Raw genomic sequence first — 23084 nt, 5'->3', positions numbered from 1 at the left:
GAGTTCAATTCCCAGTAACCACATGATGGCTCACAACCATCTATAATGAGATCTGATGCCCTCTTCTGGGCTGTAGACATAATTGATAAATAAATCTTTTTTTTTTTAATTGTTGTTTGTTTTCTTAAGGATAGCTATCCTTCCTGAGGTGAGATAGAATAATAATGTAGTATTGATGTGCATTTCTCTGATAGCTAAAGATGTGTGTGTGTGTGTGTGTGTGTGTTTCATCTTACAACTCCCAGGTTGCAGTCTATGACTGAAGGAAGCCAAGCCAAGGACTCAAGGCAGGAAGCCAGACACAGGAACTGAAGCAGAGACCATGGAGTAGCACTCCCTACTGACTTGCTATCCTGGCTTGCTCAGCTTGCTTTCTAAGACAATTCAGGACCACTTGCCCAGGGATGGCAATGCTCATAGTGGGTAGGCCCTTCTACATCAATCCTTTATCAAGAAAATGCCCTTGCAGATGTGCCTATAGCCTAATCTGATGGAGGCAATTCCCAACGGAGGTCCCCTCTTCACAGGTGACTCGAGTGGGTGTCAAGTTGGCAAAGATCAACCAGGAAAGCAATATATATTCTGGATACATATTTATTAGGTGAATAGCCATCAGAGATCCTCTTTCATTCCATGGGCTGTCTTATCTTTCTGGTAATTGTTTGCTTTGCTGTGTAGAGAACTTTTAACTCCATACAATCCTTTTTGGTAATTCTTGTTATTATTTCCTGGGCTCAGGGCACCATTGCCTTTGACATTGTCTTGAAGTGTTTCCCCCCATGTTTTAACGTTTTAGAACTTACACAAAGGCCTTTGATTCTCTCTGAGGTGACGTTTTGTAGAGGGCGGTGCAGGATGTGAGAGATCGATGCCATTTCAAACTTCTACACACACATAGATAGCCGATTTCCCCAGCATCATTTGTTGAAGAGGCTGTCTGTTCTTCTGTTTATGGTTTTGAAACATTTGTTGAATGTCAGATACCTGCAGCTACGTGTGTTTATTTCTGGATCTTCTATTATTCCGTCGACCCACATGTCAGTTTTGTACCAGTCAGAACCATGCTGACTTTGTTGCTAGGCTCAGTGGTGGAATTTGAATCAAGCATTGTTATACCCCCAGCATTACTCTGATTGTCAGAATTGCTTTGACTGTTCGGGATCTTTTCTGATTGTACATGAGCTTTAGTTTTACTGCCTCTCCACCAAATTTTATGAGGAATATCACTTGGATTTTGATTGAGATTGTATTGAGTCTGTAGATTTTGATAATAAGGCAACTTCTGCAGTATTATTAATTCTGTTAATCCAGGAACATGGGTGGTCTTTCCATCTTCTTTGATTTCCTCAGAGTTTTGTAAGCTCATTGTAAAGACTTATACTTCCTTTGTCAACTTTATTACTAGGTTTTTCATTTACTTATTTTTGAGGCTATTGTTAATAGGATCGTTTTCCCGCTATTCTTCTCAGAATGCTCATTTTTAATATATTGAAAAGCTACTTTTGTTTTTGTAAGTTGATTTTGCATCCTGCCACTTTGATGAAGTTTATCAGATCTAGGAATTTTATGATAGAATCTTTAGGATTTTTTTTTATAGGTAGGTTTCATCTGAAAATAGAGAAAATTTGCCTTTTGAAAAATTGTATCACTTTTTTTAAACCTTATTGCTATAGGTAATTCAAGCACTATATTTCATAAGGATGGAGAAAATAGACACTCTTGTATTGTTTCCTGATTTTAGAAACAGTATCTTTAGCTCTTCCCCCTTTGGTGTACTTTTGGTTATTTGTTTGTTACATCCGGTCTTTATTATGCTAAAATGTGAGCCTTCTGAACTCCTTTGAGGTTTTTATCATGAAGGGCTGTTGAATTTTATCAAAGTTTTTTTTTTCCCCCTGCAACTATCAATATCATTACATAATTTTTTTCCAAGACAAGGTTTCTCTGTGTAGCCCTGGCTATCCCGGAGCTCAGACCAGGCTGACCTCAAACTCACAGAGGTCTACCTATCTCTGCCTCCCAAGTGCTGAGATTAAAGGCATGTGCCACCACTGCCCAGATATTATGTGCTTTTTTAATCCTTGATTTATTTTATCCTTGATTATATTTATGTCATTTTTATTGTTTTGCATATGTAGCTCCAGCTTTGCATTCTTTTAATAAAAGCAAATTGATCATGATGTATGATCTGTGTAATGGATTGTTGAATTTGGTTTGGAGGATATTATTGAGGATTTTTTTCAACTGTTTTTATCAAGTAAATTGATGTTTAGTTTCTTTTTGTTGAATCATCTGGTCTTTGTATCAAGGTAATACTGATTTAGTATGTTGGGTTTAGAAGCATTCCTTCCCTCTTTATCTTATGAACTAGTTTGAGGAGCACTAGTGGTTGTTCTCAAAGATCTCCAGAATTTGGCAGTGAATCCATTTGATACTGTGCTTTTCTTTATTGGGAAGTGGTTACTGCTTCCCCTTCACTGCTTCCTATAGAATTATTTGTTGTTCATACCTTGTTGGTGCAACTTTTGTAGGTCATGTATTTCTAGAAAGCAATCTATTTCTTTTTACATTTTCCAATTTATTGGTGACATAAGTTTCCAAAGTATTTCCTAATGATGTTAAGGATTTCAGTAGTATCTGTTGTATTATCCATGTTCTCATCGTTAATTTAGTTAATTTCAGGATCTTTGCTCCTTCTTTTAGCTAGTTTGGCTAAAGAATCTATTTTTATTGATCTTTTAGATTGTTATTTTAGTCTCCATTTTATTATTTTCTGATCTAATCTGATTCTTATTATTTCTGTCTGTTAATTTAGGGTTTAATTTGTTACTGTTTTTCTTAACCCTTGAGGTACGTCATTAGGTTATTTATTTGAAATCTGATTGTTTTGTTATGTTTTGTTTTTTGTTTTTTGAGACGGTTTCTCTGTGAAGTTTTGGTGCCTGTCCTGGATCTTGCTCTGTAGACCAGGCTGGCCTCGAACTCACAGAGATCTGCCTGGCTCTGCCTCTGGAGAGCTGGTATTAAAGACATGCACCACTGTCGCCTGAAGTCTGATTTTTTTTTCTTAAGCTAATAAAAAAACAAGACAAACAATACAAAACACCAAATGCCTTCAAGATTCCAGGAGCAAACAAAATACTGAAAACAGGCTAAATAGTCAAACTCTAAACTGCCTTCAGAGATCTGAAAGCAAGCAAGCAAACAAACAAAACCAAATGTCTAGAACAAAATGCTTTCAAAACAAACAACAGAACAGATACTTTAAACCAAATAATTTGAAAGCAGACAAAAAAGGTATCTGTCAAAGTAGGATTCTTCTTAACTAACTCAGAAAAAACAAAATGGACTGCCAGCCAAATAATGTCCAAGCACTGAGAAAGACCTCACCAATTTCCACTTAAGGAGGCAATGCTGGATGGGGGGGCAACAAGGGAGCCCTGTACTGTTACCTAGTGCCAATACAGTTGATTCCTTCAATGAAAAGTTGATTGTCCCTGATGCCCCACATTGGGTGTCATAATTGTTGCCATAAACACCACAATTCTCATCTCAAAGTGCTGTAGGATGTTTTTATGTCAATGTGTTGCTCTGATTGGTTAATAAATAAAACACTGATTGGCCAGTAGCCAGGCAGGAAGTATAGGTGGAACAGGCAGAGAGGAAAATTCTGGGAAGTAGAAAGCTGAGGCAGAGAGACACTGCCAGCCGCCGCCATGACATGCAACTTATAAAGATACCGGTAAGCCACAAGCCATGTGGCAACTTACAGATTAATAGAAATGGATTAAATAATTATATATAATTATATAGAATAAATTAATGTAAACAATATAAGTCTCTGTGTGTTTGCTTGGTTGGGTCTGAACAATTGTGGGACTGGCAGGTAAGAGAGATTTGTCCTGACTGTGGGCTAGGCAGAAAAACTCTAGCTACATCAAAGAGCATTAGAGATGCTCTTTATTCTGGAGCTAATTATGAGTGACTATGGCCCAGGAACACAGATTTAGGCTACCCCAAATTCCATGTTCTAGCATGTAAGCAGTTTCTTGAAGTTTTTATAGTTTACAGAACAAAGAAAAATCATAAATCAAGGGAAGTTTAAAATACATTGGTGGGTACATTAGAATGCTGGGAGTTATCTTTATGTATGCTGTGAATGTGTGTTGTTCCCATTTGTTAATAAATGGACTGCTTTGGCCCATGGTAAGGCAGCTTAGAGGCAGGTGGGAATCCAGGACAGGGACAGGAAAGAAGAAAGGCAGAGTGAAGGAGACACCAGCCGCTGCCAGGAGAAGCAAGATGTGAAAGTGCCAATAAGCCACAGCCACATGGCAACTTATAGATTAATAGAAATGGGTTGTTACTGGAGCTAGCTAGCAAGAAGCCTGAGCCATTAAGCCATACAGTTTGTAAGTAATATAAGCCTCTGTGTGTTTATTTGGGTCTCAGCTGTAGGACCAGGGTGGGACACAGGAAAACTTCCAGCTACATTAGAGAGATGAGTACAATGAGATGGGGGCAGCTATTTTATAGGCACAAGATACGATCACATGACATCCTTAGCTCTTGCATTGGTGGAAGCTAGTGTTTTGCTAAGTTAATAGCTTCTAGTAGGTCTTTATTTATCATGAGGTGTTTGTTCAGATACAGAGTGGGGCAAGGAATGGCTATTCTAGAAGGCTAAAATCAGTCCAAGATAAATTAGTTTCTGAACCCACAAAATTCTAATTTCTCCACAGTACTGAAATTTCCATCAGTCCATCAGTTCTACAGACATAAAAATTTATTCCAGGGTAGATGGGTGATAGTGGTGCATGCCTTTAATCCCAGCACTTGGGAGGCAGAGGCAGGCAGATCTCTGAGTTTTTAGGCCAGCCGGTTCTACAGAGTGAGTTTCAGGACAGCCAGGGCTACACAGAGAAACCCTGTCTCTAACAAACAAACAAACCACTCATTCCAGGAGGTTTTGTTCACGTTCAGACACAACTTCACTTCGGGAATTTTTGTTCACATTTCTTATTGTATTTATTCTCCTATGTTAACACCCCTGTCTGGAAGGTCTATATGTAACTGTCACTCCAGTCCAGACCTCAAACTTCTCTGATGAAGAGTTTTGGAGCTGGATCTCTAGATGTCAGTGGTGGAAATGGGCTCTATCTACCCCCAATATCAACTCTCAGGGGAGGAGGGGAGAGAATATTAGGTAGCTGGATAGGCATTATCAGGCTTGGACACCATTGAGGATGGACCCCCTCCCTCAGGGTTAGTTTTGCACCCCAAGTTGTGTTACCTTAGTAACTGTAGAAAGGCAAGTATTACAATTGGCTCCTTAAGACCAATTACCGGGGCTGGAGAGATGGCTCAGAGGTTAAGAGCACTGGCTACTCTTTCAGAGGTCCTGAGTTCAATTCCTAGCAACTACATGGTGGCTCACAGGCATCTACAATGTGATCTAATGCTCTCCTCTGGAATACAGGCATGCATACAGGCAGAACACTGATACATACATAAATAAAAAAGTTTTAAAAGACTTAAATTACCATATGGAAGCATATAGGGCTGTATTGGAGCCCATTTAAGAGAAAGCTACTTCCTCCTCAGTTACCTATCAATCACCTAGCCAGGAGTGCCTCCCCACCCCCCATCCCTAAACCTAATTCACCCAAAGACATGTTAGGATGAGGAAGGTCTAATTATCTCCTAATGAAATAGTGTACTTGTCCTCCCCAGGAGCCTTCCCTCAGTGGAATCGTCTTCATGGACCATTGCAGCACCTGACCAGTTTTCTGAGTTGGCTTTCTCTTGACTTTTTTCTTTTAGCTATGAGCCAAAAGCCTGATCATATGTTTCCCCTCACTCAGTCTCTGAAGCCCCTTCTCCTTCCACTCTGTGGCTACTTGCCAACCTCCACTGCTGAACCTGCCGGCTTCTTTGGACCCTAACTCAAAAGGCACGGCTTTCTCTCTTCTCCATCACCTTCCTGCAGCTGCCAAGAATGATGGTTTTCTTGTCCTGTCATTTGTTTCTTACAGACTCATAAAATTATTCACAAGCTTCCTTCCGAATCTGTTTTCTTCTTCTTTTTAAACGTTTATTTATTTTTATTTTATGTGCATTGGTGTTTTGCCTAAATGTAGATGACTTTCTAAATGGTTTTATTAAGTAAAAAACATGGAGTCAAATACAGAGGTGAAATCCTTAGAGATCAGGGAAATAGGAAAACCCACCAACCTCACCTCTCCAGCTCTGTAGCTACCAAAAGTGTGCTAGTTCCTGTCTACCTGCGCCTTTATTACCTTGCTGTTCTGCCTTCTCATTGGAGTCCAAGCCTGATAATGCCTTGGCCCAGCTACCTCACTTCCTTGTCACTGCCTGTCTGTACAGACTTCCAGGTCTCTATGGTTGGTACTGGGCTTAAAGGCTTGTGTCACCACGCTTGGCTCTGTTCCCAGTGTGACCTTGAACACACAGGGACCCTGCCTGCCAAGTGATCAGATTAAGGGTGTGTGCTACCACTACCTGACTTCTATGAAATGGCTGGCCTTTTCCCCCTTGATCTCCAGACATGCTTTATTTATTAACATACAAATAAAATATCACCACATTTCAGCACAAATAAAATACCACCACCTGAAGGTATGTCTGTATGAGGGCATCAGATCCCCTGGACCAGGGGTTACAGACAGTTGTGAGCTGCCACGTGGATGCTGGGAATTGAACCCCAGTCCTCTGGAAGAGCAGCCAGTGCTCTTAACTGCTGAGCCATCTCTCCAGCCCCTGAGTCTGGTTTTTTGTTTTTGTTTTTGTTTTTTAAACTCATACTAATGAGACTGAGAGCCCCCAAAGGGAAGTCCAAGTTTTCCTGTAACAATGCTGCTCTCTATGGCTTGCTCTCCTAATGAGGCTCTTCTTGGGACCCGAAGGCTTGATATCTTCCTTCAACCCCCATCCTTGCTGTCCGTGACTCTTCTCATAAAGCTTCCATGAAGGGTAAATATTCTCAGCTTTCTCCCTACCAATCTAACATCTTTTATCATTTTATAATGTCTATTTGAGGTTCTAAATGACCCCCTGCCCTTGGATGCCTACTTTGCCCTGAGGCTTTGGAACTGGCCTGCTGTAATTTCATTCACTAAGTTTGGTATGCCCTCAGTCTGTATCTCAGATCCTACTCCCATCCTAATTTGCCTTTTCTTGCTGTGATAAAAACAAAACAAAAACCACCATGACCCAAAGCAACTTGGGGAGGAAATGGTTTATGTGGCTTATGGATTTAAGTCTATCATTGAGAAAAGGCAGGCAAAACGCTCCTGCACAGCACAGATGTCCCTACGTTCGGTCTTCCTAGTAAGTCCCACATGTGCTGCACAAAGTTCAGTAGGCAGCTTCAGGGCTCAGTCCTACATGATTGCCAACACTCAGAGTCAGTCAAGAGTTAAAGGAACCGCACATCTAACCAACTGGGGGTGCACTGGGGTTTCCCATGACCCCCACTAGGATTCCATTAATTTGATTAGAGAAACACATGACTTAGATTTACTCACTTACTGTGAAGCCTATGACAAAGGCTAAAGATGAACAGGTCGGTTGAAGATTCGCATGAGGCAAAGTGTTTTGATATTTTGAACAAATAAAATTTGCCTGAAGATCAGAGGACAGAACAAGCCACTAGATTAAACATAGAGGACAGGCATTGGTGGCACACACCTTTAATCCTCAGGAGACAGAGATCATTGTGGATCTCTGTGAGTTCAAAGCCATCCTGGACTACTTGAGATTAATCCAGTTTAAAATAGAAACAGCCGGGCAGTGGTGGCACACACCTTTAATCCCAGCACTTAAGATCTCGTGCCTTTGTTACCAGTATTTGGGAAGCACACATACCATTAATCCCAGCTCCAGAAAGGTTGAGACAGGAAGTGAAATGGCTGGGCGGAGAAAGGCATATAAGGTGTGAGGAGACAGGAACTCAAGCGCTTTGGGCTGGGGACTCCGGGGCATTCAGTCGGAGGATTTGTGGAGTTGGTGAGGTGAGAAGTGGCTGTGGCTTGTTCCTTTGCCTCTCTGATCTTTCAGCATTTACCCCAATACCTGGCCCCGGGTTTATATTATAAGACCATTTAGGATTCATGCAGCAGCAGAGTGTGTACAGAGAGGTGAGGAGCCCCCCCCCCCCCCGGGATGGACTTCCGTGTGTTCTGGATGCCACTCATGCAGGGATCCTTTTGCTGGCTCCAGGATGTTGGCACAATTGCAAGCCAGTTCCATCTGCCCCTCTTCCTGGAGGATGAAGAGTAGGACCGAGAGGTCCAAGCTCCTCCTCATCCTTTCTGATGAAAAGTCTGTGTTTAGGAGCTCACCAAGACTCACTGCATCAGAGCAAAAGATGCTCCTGTGCCCCAGGATATCACCAATAAGTTAGGGGCTCAGTGCAGGGGGACTGGGCAGAGATGTCCTTTTGTCACATTATCTCAACAGTGAAAATCATTATTCCTCTTGAAACCAAACCAAGTTACAGAGAAATGAGTTGTGTTTAGAATCTACAAAGGTAGGAAAGGAACAAGAGTAGCCTAAAGTAAGTGAATGACATTAAACATGAAAGAAATACATTTTTAAACGTCAGAAAAAAGACCAACAGAGATCAATATTATTATTATTTTGGTTTTTTTTTTAAATTTTTTTGGCTTTTCAAGACAGGGTTTCTTTATGTAGCCTTGATTGTTCTGGAACTTGTACTGTAGACCAGGCTGGCCTCAAACTTACAAAGATCTGCCTGCCTCTTCTTCCAGAGTCCTAGGATTAAAGGTGTGCACCACCACTGCTTGGCTTTAGTGTGTGTGTGTGTGTGTGTGTGTGTGTGTGTGTGTGTGTGCGCGCGCGCGCGCACGCATAGAAAGAAAAGAAACAAAATTCTTGCCTGACTTATCAAGAAAAAAGAATACTAAAAACACAAAAATGAAATGTTAGGACCAATGCAGTAAAAAATATATATATATATATATATACAACTGAGAAAATTTTATTATCCTGGGAATTGAACTCAGGATCGTATACCATCTTATACCAGAGCTCCACCATTGAACTATATTCCCAGCCCTGCAACTGAGTTTTTAAAATAAGGGAATTGGGTTGGAGAGATGATCTGGCAGTTAAAAGTATATATTGCTATTCCAGAGGACCCAAATTCAACTGTAACTCCAGCTCTAGTGAATCCAACACCCTCTCTGGCCTCTGTGTGTATACATGTGTCAAACATTCATATACACAAACACACACCAATAATAAATCTCTTTAAAGCTTAAAAATTAGGGAATCTTGTGGATAGCTTCACACCAATAAATCTGACAACTTTGATGTAGTCCAGACTTCCACTTTCCCCAAATCCATTCTTTTCACTTTTCTTAGTGGAGGAACCTCTGACTTTAATAGTTGGCATGGCTGCTTGAATAAAGAAAGCATTATCAGGGGCTCGGTGGCTAAGAGCACTGGCTGCTTCTCCAGAAGACCTGAGTTCAATTCTCAGCAGTCTCACATGGCAGTCTATATAACAGTCTAAAGCTCCAGTCCCCAGAGTACCTGATGCCTTCTTCTGTCCTCTGCAGGCATCATGCATACATGATGCATAGACATACATGCAGGCAAAACACCTATACACACAACTAAACTAAAGGAAAGAAATTTTAAGAAGACATCACATTTCTTGCACATGGCAATGTCTCCAGGCCTGTGCTGTAGCCAGTTTGTATCTACTCTCTGCTTCTCCTTCCTTCCTCTCTTCAATCAGATAGATGGAATATGGATACGGTGTCTGCACCTGAAGCAGATCGATCGATCGATCTATCGATCAATCATCTATCTATCTATCTATCTATCAATCATCTATCTATCTATCTATCAATCATCTATCTATCTATCTATCAATCATCTATCTATCTATCTATCTATCTATCTATCTATCTATCAATCATCTATCTATCTATCTATCAATCATCTATCTATCTATCAATCATCTATCTATCAATCATCTATCTATCTATCTATCAATCATCTATCTATCTATCTATCTATCTATCAATCATCTATCTATCTATCTATCTATCATCTATCTATCTATCTATCAATCATCTATCTATCTATCTATCTATCTATCTATCAATCATCTATCTATCTATCTATCATCTATCTATCTATCTATCTATCTATCAATCATCTATCTATCTATCTATCTATCTATCTATCTATCTATCTATCATCTATCTATCTATATTAGATTGTGAGGTGGGAGTCATGTACAGAGCATCAAGAGAAAAGAAATTACATTCCTGACAACTTTTGATGCTGTCTAGCAAGCCTGTATAGGCTGCCTCCAGATGTATTTTACATGACAGAGAAACAAACTGAGAGCTTTTTAGGGCAATGCTATTTTGGGTTCCCTCAAGGGAGTACTCAGCGATTGGTTACATGTTGTTTAGTCATGGCTCTGACATTCACATTGAGAAATTTCTTGGCATATGATGGGCAAATCTTCTGCCTGCATCTGAGTTACAAACTAGTGTCCTTTGATCCTTTCTTGGACAGTTCTACAAGGACATTTGTATCTAAACAGAGCTATTTTTCCAACAGTTAAAATTGGTTTTACTAACCTTAGTTTTCCACTCAGCCCATCTGTTTGTAGCACCTTTTGAGATACCCCAATAACTGCTTTCCATGGCTAAGTATGGAGTAATCTTTTTGAGGATCCCTCAACACACACATCCATCCACACGACTCAACTAAAATAGTAATTGGAACACACATGGCCAAGCTCAGTTTGTGAAGGCAGCAACAGCCATATCATGAGCACTGTTGAAGAACAGAGTGCACAGCATTGGAGACTGTGAGATGCCTGATTTCACAAGCAATAAAATGCTAAGACTCAATGGCAGATAAAATATTCAAGCTACTACTACCTTTTGGGGATGATTTGTGATATGAGTAGGGGCAAGTGATGAAATCATTTATAAAAATCACCTGGGAAATGCACCTGTCTCTAAAATTCTATCAGTTCCTTATTAAGCAGCTAGTGGACCCCTGTGAGATCACTGCATGACTGCATATTGTCTGTATTTATGGCAGAAGGGGAAACAGTGTCTGAGCCAGTGCTAACTTTAATATCACGTCAGCTGGCCTGTTCCTTCTGTAAATAGCCACCTCGGCTGGGAAAGCTCAAAGTCACCCAGACTGTGGCCAGACACGGAAGACAAAGGAGCTCAGAGAAACCACAGTCACATTTGTGGCTGAGGTTTTAGGCTGGGAATTATGAGCACTTACAGCAAGGATTCAGCCATCCGAAAAGATGTGCCTTCCGTGACGGGTCAGAGCCTTTCAGGAAAGGACAGGCTTCCCCTCATTCCACTTCACTGTGCATCTTCTCTAGAGCACTGGGAGTACCAGAATGTCACCACAGTCATCTGCTGTCCACACTTTTTAACTGTGTGTGTGTGTGTGTGTGTGTGTGTGTGTAGACACTGACCTTGGGTGCCTTTTTCAATTGCTCTCCACTGTATTTTTTGAGAGAGGCTTTCTCAAAGGGCCTGGAGTCACCAACTTTTCCAGGCTGGCTGGCCAGTGAGCTTCAGGGGGCCTCCTGTTTTTGGCTCCCCAGCATTGGGATTACAGGTGTGTGCCAACATGCTTGGCTTTTTACATTAGGTCTGGGGATCAAGCCCAGGCCTTGATGCTTGCATAGCAAATACTTCACTAATGGAGCTATCTTCCTACCTGCACTGTTCACATTTTCATAAGTACACACTGTTTTGGTTATTCACAGTGAGTGAAGGTAGATGTAAGCACATGCTGATTCTTTGCTCAATATTCTCTAGTCTGTAGTGTGCTTCAAATTTTTCTTGTAATGTAGCATGTTTTTTTTGAAAGACTGCCACATTAATTATCAGTGAGTAATATAACCCACACTAGAACTTGGTAGTTAGGCATTCACAGTGTATGTTGCTCCCTAAGAGATGCTTTGACAATTTCTAGCAGACTCTAAAATACACAGGAATGAGGTGATGCTGTTTGCAGACCATTTTAAAGTACTGCCGTGGTGGAGGAAGCCGAGTCTAGATGGAACAAGCTTGCAGTGGGCAGGGATACACAGATCTAGGTCCTAATGTAACTATTTTCTCTGCTTTTGTGGATGTAAACTATTCTTATGAAAAAGAACTTTAAACATTTTATTTAAAATTTTTTGAGTTATTTTTATGTGTATGAGTGTTTTTGGCTGCTTGTCCGCGCAGCATGTGCATGCAATGCCTGTGGGAGCCAGAGGAGGGCACTGGATGCACTGGAGCTGCTGTTACAGACAGCTGTGACCCTCCATGTGGGTGCTGGCAACCAAACCAGGGTCCTCTGCAAGAGCTGTTTCTGCAGCTCTTTGGTTTTTTGGTTTGTTTGTTTTTTTAAGTTTGTCTAAGGGAGCTGGGTGTGATGGTGTATACCTTTGATCCCAGCACCTGGGAGGCAGAGGCAGGTGGATCTCTGTGAGTTTGAGGTCAGCCTGGTCTATGTAGTAACAGTGGGGCTACATAGTGAGGTCTTGTTTCAAACAGAACAAAAACCAAACAAAAGATTTGTCTAAGGTCTAGCAAGTCTGTGCTTTGATGTCTCTCTCTAAAAATTCAAACCAGGACTTCAGATATTTGTACACTTTAATATTTTTAAGGATTTATGTATTTGTATGTGTCTGAGTGTTTTTCTGTCTGTCTGTATGTGTACCATGTGTGTGCCTGGTGCCTGCAGAGGTCAGAAGATAGTTTTGGACTCACTGACTTTTTCTAAGAGTGACAACAAGTGCTTTTAACTTCTTAGCCATCTCTCCAGGCCCTGCATTTATCTCCTTAAATCCGTAAATCACGATACCATAAAAACAACCCAAATGTTCACCAACACATCAAAGACATAAACTTTATGATATTACAAGTCTCCTACAATAAAAATGTTTTATAGGTCTAGCTTTAAAAACATAATATGGGGCCAGGTGGTGGTAGCAGCGCACGCCTTTAATCCCAGCACTTGGGAGGCAGAGCCAGGCGGATCTCTGTGAGTTCGAGGCCAGCCTGGTCTACCAAGTGAGTTCCAGGAAAGGTGCAAAGTTACACAGGGAAATGCTGTCTCGAAAAATCAAAACAAAACAAAACAACAACAAAAACATAATACGGGAGGAAGGGGAAGAGGAGAAAAGCAAGCACATGGTAGAAGCAATGGCCGTGACAACCACCATCTAGCCACAGATCTTCATATGTGATTGTCATTTCCCTAAACTGGGTCTCTGGTTCACTCTCCTGCCCACTCCTTACCCAAAGGCCCTGGGTTTCTGAGATGGTAGCTGAGGCCACGTAGCCTTGTAGGCAGTACCAAGAAACAGGGTGCGGTGGTCAACATTTTGTCTCTGGGACAAATGCCTGAGAAGAATTTAAAGAGAGAAAGATTTATTACGCCTCCTGGTTTCATATGTTTCAATCAGTAGTGCAGTGGCTCCATTCTGGTCCAGTGGTGAGTGTGTGAGGGAGATAAACAGAGCTGCTCCCTCAAGGCAGCCAGGAAACACAGAGACAGGAAATCCTCCATCTGTCATGTGTGTGTGTGTGTGTGTGTGTGTGTGTGTGTGTGTGTGTGTGTGTGTGTGTGTGTGTGTGTGTGTGTGTGTGCGCGCACACGCGCGCGCGCCCTTGTTAGTTTTACTGTCACAGCTTTGGGAAGAGGGAACCAGATCAAGCGAATAAACATTATTTCTCTGTGGTCTCTGCTGCAGTTCTTGCCCCCAAGTTCCTACTTAAACTCTTGCCCTGGTTTCTTCAAATGGTAGCCTGTAGCCTATAAGCTGAAATCAGCCCTTTTTTCCCCAAGTTGCTTCTGGTCATGGTGTTTATCACAGCAATAGAAGGCAACTAAGACAGAGGGTGACACTTTGTTTTTAAACCATAATACACAGACTGGCCCTTCCCCATCTTTCTGTAGTGGGCCTGGGATTCCTCAGGGAGATCCCCATGCTTCCTGATATCCTCCAGCTCACCATTCTGAATATGAGCCCAGAAGAAGTGGCCCACTCCTTATGACCAGGAGAAGGAGAAAGGAAGAAGGGACGGATGACCCCTCACACACCTTCCTTCAGACTTCTGGCATCTTCCACTGGGTCATGTGACCTTCCTTCACTGCTGTACAGATTTCCTGGTACACCCAGAACCACCCAGAAGTTCATTTTTTCCCTGGGAAACTCTCTGAGCGTGCTCTCACAGGGCTCAGGAGGAGCTCTTTATGACACATCATTTGGAAGAAGTCCACGAGTGGGAATAAATCCATCAGAGGTTAAAAATATCACTGATCATTTAGAAACGCATTCTTCACTCAACAAAGCAGATGTTAGTTTGTAAACACAGCCATTTAAAGACAAGGGAAGACAAGGAGGGAAACAAAAGTGGGAGATAAGTATTTATTCTAAAACCAGCTCTTTCTGCCATGCCCCCATCTGAGTTGTGGGTTGAGCTTTTTGTCCTTTAAGTATGGCCAAAGGGGAAGATGTGGGGGAGTCAGAAAGAATATGATGCCATCAGAGGAAAGGCGATGTGATCGGGGGGTGACTTAGGTACACACAGCCAGTGCCATGGGACCCTGTATTTTTTTGCTGGTGGCGTAGCTCATTCAGAGCTTCTAGGCAGTCGAAATAGAGTGAGTGACAATATTGGCAGCAATCATTAAAGTCTAGGTAAGTCCAGCGCAGGGGAAGTCCTGGAATTTCCTATTACTCCTTTGGAATAGGAGTTTATGTGACAGAGGAGTCAAACCCCTCCGAATCATTCCTTTAGTAAAACAGTGAGCAGTTTCTGGCTCCTCCTACACGTAGAGCTCTGTATAGGTGAGGAGTAACCCAGAAGCAAAGGTTACCTGGGACTCTCTGGAAGAGGCTGGAAGAACGAAATCCAGATTCATAGCTTTAGAGGATCAGATCCAATTCCAGGAAAGCATGTTAGACTGTCCAGCAAGCTGCAAGGAGTGTGTGTGTGTGTGTGTGTGTGTGTGTGTGTGTGTGTGTGTGTGTGTGTTTCCTTTTATTGAAAATAGATTTTTTTTTTCTCACATAATATCCTGATTACAGTTTCCTCTCCCTCTACCCCTCCCAGTTCCTCCCCACCTCCTTTCCCATCTGGATCCACTCCCTTTTTGTCTCTCATTAGAAAACGAACTGGCTTTTAAGGGATAATAATCAAATATAGTAAGAGAAAAGGAAAACTAACACATTGGAGGTAGACAGGACAAACTGAAAGAAAAAAAGCCCAAGAGAAGCCCAAGACTCAGAGACCCATTCATTCACACATTCAGGAGCTCCATAAAAACACCAAACCGGAAGCCATGATATATACACAGAGGACCTGGTGCAGACCCGTGCAGGCCCTGTGCATGCTGCTTCAGTCTCTGTGAGTTATCTGTGCATAGATCATATTGATTTAGAGGGCCTGGTTTGCTTGGTGTCCTCCATCCCCTCTGGCTCTTACGCGGTTTCTGCCTCTTCTTTCTCTTGTTTCCCTGGGCTCAGAAGGGTGGGGTTTGGTGGAGTCTTCCCAGTTAGAGCTGTGTTTTCTAAGGTCTTTCACTCTCTGCAGAACGCTCAGCTGCGAGTCTCTGTATTTGTTCCTACTGCTGCAGGCCTACGTGTCTCTGATGATGGTTGAGCGATGACGTGTTTCCCTGGTCAGAGGGCAGGAGTATAGTCTTATTTGACTGGTGCTCGAAAGTGAAACACCTTTGAAAAAGACTGGACATCAGGAATCCACCTGCGCTTGTCTCAGAGGCTTGTCTGTGAAGCTCTGCCCAAGTTTTTGATTGTCCCCTTTCAGCTCCCTTTCCTGCCTCCTTTGGGACGAGGCCACCTGCATCTGTGTTCTTGAACCCGTGATTATCCTAGAGCTGGCTGCTCCTGCAGGGCTGCCAACACACTGTGGATGAGACATCCAAAGGAAGGGCCCAGAGAATGCTCCACCTCTGTAGTTCTTGGCAAAAAGATTCGTGCCTGGCTCAAATCGACTTCCGCTACTAGGCTCCAAATTCCCTTGTTGTCTTCTCTGCCGTGAAAATACTAAAGGAAAACATTCTGATCAGGAACCGGGGCAGATAGGTTTATGGCTGCCAGACAGTTTTGACTCTCCTGCAGTAGACACTGGGCTCCCACCCAGCCCCTCCAGGCCAGTGGCAACCAAATTGTTTGCCTTCTCCTGCTGTGTCTGGCTGTTCTTGCTTGTGGGAATCCACCCTGTGTCCTTTGGCTGGCCAGTCAGGAGAGCTTTGTGCTAATGAGTGTACGGGCGATTTTATTCAACCCTATTCATGGACTCATCATATAGACATTTTATTGTGGTGACTTCTCTCACAAATCACTGAGTAAAAAAACAAATAAACAAACATTTGCTTAAGTAAATGAAAAGTTTGGGACATTAAAAAAAAAAAAATCTAGCCGTGGTGGCACACGCATTCAATCCCAGCACTCCGGAGGAAGAGACAGGTAGATCTCTGAGTTCAGGGCCAGCCTGGTCTACAGAACAAATTCCAGGACAGCCAAGGCTACACAGAGAAACACTGTCTCAAAAAAAAAAATCTATTCATAGTCATAATCTTCAATATATTTCAATTTTTACAAAACTGATCAACTTGCTTGACTAAAAATTGACGTTTGCCAGGTGTGGTGGTACATTCCATTAATCTCATTGCTCAAGAGGCAGAGGCAGACAGAAATTTAAGGTTAGCCTGGTCTGCATAGTGAGTTCAGGCCAGCCGAGGCTACTTAGTGATACCCTGTCTCAAAAATAAAAGTAAATTCTCTTTTGATACTTGACTTCAGCTTCTTAAGATATTCTGGTATTTGCTGTCCAATTAATGCTCCACATCTACAATGGCCCTTACCCCCTGCGGGGCACTGTTTTGACTGTTTTGTGATTCATATTGTGGTTATTTTCCAGTGTTCTCTTTGCTACACTCCCTCCCTTTCCCTCTCTTTCTTTTGAAGACAGGATCTTACTGTGTAGCTCTGGCTGGATGTAGATCAAGTTGGCCTCAAACTTACATAGAGCTGCCTATCTCTGCCTCCTGAGTGTCATGAATGGCTTCTCCCCCTTCTTGAGCCTGGTGCCACTCAAGGCTAAGAGAGAGAGAGAGAGAGAGAGAGAGAGAGAGAGAGAGAGACAGACAGACAGACAGACAGAATTCATGCATTATCCATTTGCAGTGGGGAGAAAGCCTAGAGTGGGAAAAAAGAATGAAAGATAAACACCCACATACCATCCACTGGGTGAAGTAGCAGTGTTAGGATGCACGTCACCCTACTGGCCATGGAAGGAAGGCAAGAAACATAACAAGGTGGTGTCTAGGGCATTGTACTCAGCTGACAATTAGAACTTGGAGCAGGCTCAGATTTCTTCTAGACTTCAGAGGTGGCCACCCCTCCTACAGGGCACACTAGCTTTCCAGGGTCTGACCGTCTTAGACCGCCTGTAACTCTTGTCATTCGGCTGCCCATGGCACTGGAATGTAACTACTTAAGTGTTCAAGAGTCTTCCACAAGAGACACAAGGGCTTTGCATTCCACCTCCTGGTTCTTTGCCACACAACTGTCTCCCCAAACTGCTGTGGTATTTTTGGAATGGAAAAAACAAACACAGAATGGCTTCTTGAAAAGACAAGGTGATTGCTCTCCAATTTGCTTTCAGAAAATGGGCACTTGAATGCTTCCTTTGCTAGACATTCCGCATTCAAGAAGAACGGCCACAGGAAAGAATCTATATGCACATCTTGTTACCAGGACAGTGGAAGTGGGAGCAAAATATAATCAAGCACATTAGCACATATACACAAGGAGATCAGTGGGATGAACTGCATGGCTCACTTCCAGACCTGTTGTTTAAAAAGAAAAGAACCCCTGCTTAACTCATTAGCTCTGAGATTCTTTCCAGGTTACATTACAGCTGGTGATGGAAGACATTTTCTGTCTTCCTTATGTACCATATCAATGTAACATGTAACAGATACCCAAGCCACATGCTGCGTTTGTAGGTTTTCTTAGTAATTCTCACCCATAATATAGTGTGTTGAATGGTGGTTCCCCAAATCTGTGCCCATACCAAGATACCTAGAACTGGGAATGTGGTCTTACTGGGAAAGGGTCTTTGCAGGTTTAGTCAGTTAAAGATGAGATGGGTCAAGGCCAGATTTCTGGGTAGACTAGAATCTAACAACAAGTTTCCAACAAGGGGAGAGATCAAAGTCATATAGCCACAGTGGAGGAATATCTAAAGCTAAAGGGGCAAGTAAAGCTTTCTTTCCTAGAGCCCTGGAAGGAACGAGGCCCCAATGATGCCTTCATTCACATACCTAGCCCACAGAACTATGAATAAATACATTTCTGTTATTATAGGACATCCAGTTAGTACTAAAATGTTATAGAAAAAAATGAATACAGCTGTTGAGAGACTTTGGGAGCAAGGAAGACAGTATTTACAATGAGGTCAACATCAGACATTGTTCCCTGCAACTTCTAGAGAAGGAATATTTGTGTTGGGACATGGAATAGTATAGACAGCCCCAACTTCATAATTGGTGAGATCCTTTGAGACTGACCCAGGCTCCTCATTTTACTGGGGAGGAATTTGAAATATTATTCGACTTAAGGTCACATGGGCAGTTAGTAGCAGGGCCAGTCAACTCTTCTGAGTCCTACTCCACCAGTCTCCTCCACACTGTGGGCCACTCAGCGGAAGCTTGTTCAGTGTTGGTATGCATCATTCCCACAGGAGCCTGGCACCTGCATTCTTTCAGTCATAAGGGATGAAGGCCATCTGTGGTGATATTTTATTTGTGCACCCCAATAAAGCTTATCTGGGGATCAGAGGAAAAAGCCAGGCACTATATTAAATATAGAGGTCAGGCAGTGGTAGCACACACTTTTAATCCTAGCATTTTGGAGGTAGAGATCCATTCGGATCTCTGTGAGTTCAAGGCCAGACTGGGAACAGTGCCAGGTGTGGTGGCATATGTCTTTAATCCCAGTGCTAGTTAACCCTAGAGGTCTGGAGGTCTGTACAGACACACAGGAAGTGATAGAGCTGGGCAGGAAGAGGAAATGATGTAGCTGGGCGGAGACAGGAAGTGAGATGGCACAGAAAGGATATAGGTGTGAGTGTACAGGAAGTAGCTCACTCAAGAACTCTCACCTTGCAAAACTCACTCATTACCAACTTCTCATTTCCTCATTTGTGAGCTCCAGGGACCACTTTGTGTCTGTGAACGTGTCTCCTCGAAGCACCAGGTATGAGTGGAATCACATAATATTTGCCTTTCTTGTGGCTGGCTTATCTAACAACATAAGGTTTTTAAATCCATGTGGCAGTATGAGTCTCCAGTCCCTTTTCTTATTTATTTATTTATTTATTTATTTATTTTCTAGAGCCAAAGACCTTTTATGGTTAGAACACAGGTTAAAGGTCTGAGAGCACAGCTCAGCTGGAAGAAGCACATGCAGTCTTCTGGGGACAAGGGACCTTCCTTACCTCCCTAACAGTGGCCAGACTGAACTTCTAGACAGTGTACCAAGTAGGAAAGTCACATTCTCTAAATCAGGACCAAACAAGGCTGAAGGCTCCCTTACTCAGCTCATGAGTCCCAAGTAATCATCCATCAGAGAGCCAATAGCAAAAATGTCATTTTTGTTCACACGTGTGCCCACAATCTTCAAGTGGATCTCATCATCCTGCTGAATCACAATGTCCTCATCCATTGTCTTGTACCAAGGTGGGTTGGAGTTTGGATCGAACTCCATCTCTGATGGGATGGAGTGTCTAGAGATGAAGCAAGACACGGGCCCAATTTCTGTGAAAAGTCCAACCTTGTTGACCTGAGTGACCACAGCATCCACCACGTCTCCTTTAAATGGCCAGAAAACAATAGCCTTGTACTTAACTGGATAAAGAACAAAACCTCAGCCTGGCTGGATCATACCAGCACCCATATTGTTGATGGTGGTGACAGCAATTACAAAGCCATACTTCCCGGTGCAGGTCCCCTCTACCTCGGTGAAGAGCTTCTGTTTCACTGAATTGAGTAAATTGGGACCAAAGTAGCATGGGAGCAGCAGGATCTCATGCTCCAGGGAAATGTGATAAAACATCTTCCGCAGAAGTCTGGACCTCAGAGCCCTGATCTCCGCACTCAGTAGCCTCACCGGAAGCACTTGCAGATTCCTCTTAATTTTTTGTTTGTTTGTTTGTTTTGTTTTTCGAGACAGGGTTTCTCTGTAGCTTTGGAGGCTGTCCTGGAACTCGCTTTGTAGACCAGGCTGTCCTCAAACTCACAGAGGCCCACCTGCCTCTGCCTCCCAAGTGCTGGGATTACAGGCGTGAGCCACCACTGCCCAGCTCTTCTTAATTTTTAAAGCTTGTATTAACTATATGGACTAACTTGATTCAATGAGTTTCCATGCATTCATATAGTGTGCACAGATGAAAGCATTTTCTCTGTTTTCAGAGATCAGTAATACTCCATTGTGAATAGACACAGGTTGAGCCATCCTAATAGAAAATGCTTACAATCAGAGGTTTTTCAGATCTCATTTTTGTGTGTGTGTATTTCGAAATATCTGCATATGTATAGTGAGATATTCTGTGCATAGGACCCTAGTCTAAACAGAAACTCATTCATGGTTCATGTATACTCCACACAGCCTAATGGTAATCCTTACATCATACTTTAAATGACCTTGTAGATGAAATAAACATTCACTGTGCAGAAATATTACTTTTGTGGCATGTTAACAACTCAGTTTTGGAGTTTGGAAAGCTTTGGATTTCCGATCTTTGGCTTCAAGATACATTGCTTGTTCCCTGGTTTCTGTCCATTCACAAGCACCAGGTGGCTTCCACCTCTGGGCTGCTGCGAAAAGGCTTCTGTCAAGAGGGTGGGTGAGGACCTGTTGGAGACCCATGCTTCTAGGTCCTTGGGATATATGTCCAGTGGGATTGCAGACTCTCACAATAATTCTATTTTTAATCTCATGAGCGACTGTGACTTTGGAGTTTTCCACTGAGAGGATTTTATCTGCCCAAAATAAACATAAGAAGAATGTTAATGACCAGTTGAAATAAGAGTATCAGCAGGCGATACTGTCCAATGAACCACAGATCGGAGGGACAGTTTTGCCAGCAAGCTGGGTCATGACTGACAGTTTCGTCAGTCTCCCTTCCTGCCATGTTCACCTTGCTGCCCACTCTCCTACCTTGGCAGTGTCTAGGTCTCATGGCTATGTGTCTTCAATTGAGTGAAGCCATGGAGGCTGAGCTCTGGCCATCAGAAGACTGGAGGTTTTCCTAGGTGGTTTTTAGGCCTCTGTCAACAGCTCCAGTATGCAAGCTCACTCTGAGCCATCCAGAAGAAATGAATTCAGTTACAAGCACTGGTTTGGTTGTGAAGAAGACAGGCTGTTAGTTGGTACTCTGAAGTAATATTTGGGTCATTGTCTTGCTCTGAGATTCTGTCAGCCTTTTCTCAGCCATCTCCTCCGTCTTAGCCCTTGCAGTCTTTAAGGGAAAAGAGTAACATTTTTTCCCCTCAGCTCCCAAAGCTTGGCTGGAGAGGGCTTGCTCTGGGACCTGTAGTGGTCCTGAGTAGGGAACATACAATTCAAGGGGGAAACATGACTCTCTGTGTTTTAGACCAGCCTTACTGAGATATAATTCCCATACCATATAATTCACCCACTTCAAGTGTGCATTTGGTGGTTTGTTGTGTATTCACAGGGTTGGGGGACTATTGCAATAGTGTAAGTCAGGACATCATCATCACCCCACAAAGAAACACAATACACATTTTTAGTAATTCTTGGTACCCACCCCTCACTCCACTCCCACCTCTTTGGCCTCAATCAGCAATCTTTCTGCCTATTCTGGAAATTTCATTAAATAAAGAAATATAGTATGTGTTCTTTGTGGCTGGCTCCTTTCACTTAGCTTAATATTCTGGAGCTGCATCTGTGTAGAAGCCTGTACCAATGCCTCATTCCTTTTATGGTTGAATAATACTCCTTTATATGGATATATCCATCTGAGTTTCATCTGTGGATGGGAGGACGTCTGAGCTGTTTTTACTTTTTGGCTATTATGAATAGCACTGCTATGAATATTTGCACACAAGCTTCTGTGTAGACATTTTTCATTTATATTGGGTACAGAACTAGCTGTGGGGTTTCTGGATCATAAAGTAACTCCAGGTCAAATATTAAAAATGTTAAGTAACTGTCAAGCTGTTTTCTAAAAGGGCCACTGAACTTTTTTTTTTCCCCCAAGACAGGGTTTCTCTGTGTAGTTTTGGAGCCTGTCCTGGATCTCGCTCTGCAGCCCAGGCTGGCCTCAAACTCATAGAGATCCACCTGGCTCTGCCTGCCGAGTGCTGGGATTAAAGGCGTGCGCCACCACTGCCCGGCTGCCACTACACTTTCTGTGCCCATGCACAATATATTCGTTTCTACTTATTTCGTCCTGTCTAATACTTGTTATTTCTACCACATTTGTTTCATCATCCTGTTGAGTGTGAAGTGATAACAAGTCTTTCCCCTAATGGCTAATGACATCGATCATCCCTTCATGTATTTGTTGCCCATGTAAATCTACTGGGAGAACTATTTAGATTGTTTGCCCATTTTAATGCTTAATTCATAAAGTTCTTTAAAGTCTCTTATCAGATGCAAGGTTTAGGAAAATTTCTCCCCTTTGGAGGATTGTCTTTTCACAATCTTGATAGTGTTCTTTTTTTCCTTTTAATGAAAATAGATTTTTTTCTTCACATAATAGCTCCTGATTACAGTTTCCCCTCCCTCTACCCTACCCAGCCCCCCCTTCCCCTCTTTCCTGAATGCCCCCCTTTCTATCTCTCATTAGAAAACAGTTTCTAAAGTTTCTAAAGGATAATGTCAAAATAAAACAAAGACTAACACCTTGGAATAGGGCAAAACAAACAAACAGAAGGAAAAGAGCCCAAGAAAAGGCACACGAAACCCAGACCCACTTGTTTGC

General features: G+C 42.5%; 1 pseudogene; it reads right to left on the bottom strand.

The window, feature by feature from the left end:
- Positions 1-19669: 19669 nt before the first annotated feature.
- Positions 19670-20188, bottom strand: LOC118580493 (annotated as a pseudogene).
- Between the last annotated feature and the right edge of the window lie 2896 nt (positions 20189-23084).

The sequence above is a fragment of the Onychomys torridus genome, chromosome 1 (assembly GCF_903995425.1).
Source record: "Onychomys torridus chromosome 1, mOncTor1.1, whole genome shotgun sequence".
Lineage (NCBI taxonomy): Eukaryota > Metazoa > Chordata > Mammalia > Rodentia > Cricetidae > Onychomys > Onychomys torridus.
The sequence above is the reverse complement of the archived record's forward strand: the minus strand, read 5'-3'. Positions and strand labels throughout refer to the sequence as shown.